This window comes from Temnothorax curvispinosus, unplaced genomic scaffold (assembly GCF_003070985.1).
Source record: "Temnothorax curvispinosus isolate PA1 unplaced genomic scaffold, ASM307098v1 QBEX01008377.1, whole genome shotgun sequence".
Classification (NCBI taxonomy): Eukaryota; Metazoa; Arthropoda; class Insecta; order Hymenoptera; family Formicidae; genus Temnothorax; species Temnothorax curvispinosus.
Window position 1 is genome coordinate 1 of NW_020218157.1, and position 3678 is coordinate 3678.

Consider the following 3678-nt stretch of genomic DNA (forward strand, 5'->3'; position numbering starts at 1 on the left):
CGCTAAGGTCGGGTTTTCAGTGAAAGCTCACACTAGGAATAAACAAACTGTTGCGTCGTATTAAAAAAGGAATGTATTTGATACTTAAAATGGATACATTTAAGGGGATCCTATAGTGGCGGTAGTTACCGACATTTTTTCATTTTAAGGAATTTTTGAATTGGCTTTACAGAATTGCAAGTTTTTGGTCTAGAATTAAAGTATGCACAAAAATCTACATCGCGTTGTACGATTTCATATCGGGAACAAAAAAAAATTAAAAATTTTACTAATTTGGGCATATACAACTGTCATCTGACGACAATAACAAAATTATTGCAGTTTATATATATATAATGACACCAAGGCGACGTAGGGACAACATGTAGGAACAATATCGTGTAAATAAAACTAAGATTCAACGTCTAGAAAAAAAGATTCCGTAAAATAAAGTTTTATTAAGCAAAAGCACATTTAGGTTGACAGGATAAGCAGTATTGCGTGTAGCGAGAGATGGCGCAGCAATCGAACAAAGACAGATGCCTCTGGTTAGACAAGGACAGACATAGATATATAACATAGAAAACAGGATTAGAAATGTTGACATTACCGACGTCGAGGAAGTTCGGCCTTCGCTATAGGATCCTCTTAAATTAAATGAGTAACAATGTTAAAAGTATTCCGGCCACGCGGTTCTCTCTATCCAGGGAATGTAATAGTATATAGACTCGGGTGTACACGCCAGGCATTATGTCGCTGCCGCAGATTTGTTCAAGACTGTTGACCTCGATTATGGTATACATGCACAGATGGACCGTGTTAAAGATGGCGAGTGGTCCTCCACTGCCACTCTTGAACAGCAACGAGTATATTCTATCAATTCGCCTCTGCTTACAAATGTTCTGTTTATAAAAATTATTTAACGTTTTTTCCCCAGTTGAAGCTAACCAAGTCTTTGGTCCCTTGCTAGTGAAATGAAACTGGAAAGAAGCAATCGTAAAACTGCGCATCATCAGATTTATAACTTTAAAACGATTTTAAAAGACTCGCGTTAAAATGAAACTTTTATTGAGATTTGAAAGGAACGAGGACTTTCTCGATGCAAATAAATACATATGTATATGTATATTTATTTATTACCTGGCAAATATCTTTCCCGAGCACAAACATTTTTCCCGCGCATATTTGCCATTCGTTGACAATCCCTTGTGCGAACCTATTTAAATAATCGAGATCTATGAAATTGTCGTCGAAGAAACTTGCGTTGCAAGATTGATGAGGGATCAAATTAAGTGTCACCTTCAATAGATTGTCCGAGCCCTTGTCATCAGCTGAATTAAGCGACATGCTTTTATTAATTTTACTCATACGTATGCATATATAAAAATAAAATATAATTATGTATACAAGACATTTCTATCAATGCAGATTAATTTTAATTTTGGTTAACTTATTTTTTACTTTCTTTTAGTTCTAAGAATTATAAAAAGGTAAAAAGTAAGTTAAATTGAGATTAAGGTTAATCTCCATTTGTAGACATGGACATTATAAGTTAATATTTAATTTTAGAGCAACTCGGTTTTAGTAATTTTAAAAATTTCTCTCTTTATAATCTTACACCAGTCGACTGAGCCCCATCCGGTGGCGACTGCCTTGTCATTTTGACCCACGTCAGGCCAATCAACCGGAAGACACGCCAGTCTAACAAACACGTTGTAGGTAGCTTCTTTTTCCAGGCAGAGTATAGCTATGTCATGATATTGCGATGGGAGTTTGTAGTCAGGATGCCTTATCCTTTCCTGTATTCTGATAGTCTACGACATCGCGGTGTCGTTCGTCTGCGCGAGATTCAGATTGCCGAGTCGCACCCACCTCGCAATTTCCCTTTTTGTGGCAAACAAAATTTATTATAATTATTATTTATTAAGATAGCCGAAGTGTGTTTATAGTCAATTACGGGCAAAAAAAGTGACTTTCTAATTTCCAACAATGATAATATAAACTCGAGAAGAATTTCAATGGAGATTTTGACAGTCAATTGCAGCTTTTTAACGTTAAATATTTTGAAGGCATAAGTTAAAATTAAGTATATTTCAAAGTAGGCTGAAATTTAAGAAAACAATAATCTTAAGTATCTCACCAATTTTATTTCAGTATCTTATTTAATTGCACCTCGAGAGTTTAGTTTCTTTTCATCTCAAATTAAATTGCTCGTAAAAGTAGTGCCTTGACATAGTTCGGGTAAGAGATAGATTCTAAATCAAAATTTATAGTTAAAAAAGGAACTGTAGTTATAATCAAGAAAATCGTTGTTCTTCAATTTAGAAGATAAAAGCAATCTTGGTCACATTTTTCATAAATTTTTCGAGTGTTAGATAGAACGGTGAGAGAAGGCGAAGAAAATTTACAAGAACATGTCCGAAGTGCAGTGGGCCGCTGTCAGGACAATCTTGGAGGAAATTAAGCTACTACTGCAAAGCCACGAGACCCCAACATTGGGTTCCCCTGGTAAAAATTACCGTTAAAAACGGGCAGAAACGCATAGTAAAACGATCAGAAAAAGATAGAATGCACGTTCTACTATGACGTTTTACTAGGTATGCGTTTCTTTCCGTTTCTAACGGTAATTTTTACTAGGATCGAAACCGACGGCCGCCATGTGCGGAAATTCTTCCGCCTCGGTTTTATTACCGCCGATGAACAATTTGCGCGTTGTCAGGGCGCATAGCAACACATTGATGGGCTTCCGGTTCAATGTCGGTATAAGTGGTAAACCAAGACCTCTGCATTTTCCGCGCATTCTGAGGAGAAATAAATATTACAAGTTAAATAAAGCTTTAATTGAATCCATACCCACATTGATCCTATAGTTCTTTTTATTTAATAAACATTTCTTATCTTGCTCTTCAAGATCTCATTGACTTTAATTTTATAGAAATGTTTACGCGTGAAACAGTTATTTGTTTTACCATTTTTTACTTAAATTCAACCAGAATGTCTATATTGCCGATTTAGTATTGATAAAGCTGATTACTCATCATTGCTAGAATAGTATATTGTGCACCAAGGGGCGAAAGTAGCGTTTTTCAGACGAGTGTGAAGATTGCCGCCCGAGCCGAAGGCGAGAAAGCTTTCGCCCGAGGTGCACACGATATTTTTCACAATATCTTTACGGAAAGTTCGACTTCCATGCCTAGAAAGAGGCAAGAGTGGCCAATTTCAAGCCAGGACTTACTTTCCTCCCTAGCAAAAAGTGGTTACTTTCGTCCCGCTATGCCGTCCTGGCGTGAAATGGCCACTCTCGCCTATATTGCAACTATAATAATATCTGTTATACTAATATCTGTTATACTAATATCTGTTATACTAATATATCTGTTATACTCTTACAAAAATCAATTAAATAATTAATGTTTTTACTAAAATAATATAACTTATATATATAACTTATATATATAACTTTTTAAGCAGAAATCGGTAACTCCTTCACCGATCCTCGCAAAATTCAAAACAACCTTCCTTTAATGATAATCTATATAAAATTACATGTAGGTACATCTTATATGTACATTTTGTAAGCAGAAATCAGTAATGCCTTCACTGATCCTAGGCAAATTCAAGAAAAAACTGAAGAATATAACAGAATTAGAAATGTTGGCTATTGCTGGAGGGCAGTGAATAACTCTGCACAAAGATTAT

General features: G+C 35.5%; 1 pseudogene; it reads right to left on the bottom strand.

Annotated features, from left to right (window-relative positions):
- Window positions 1-649: 649 nt before the first annotated feature.
- LOC112457857 lies at window positions 650-2779 on the bottom strand (annotated as a pseudogene).
- Window positions 2780-3678: the final 899 nt, after the last annotated feature.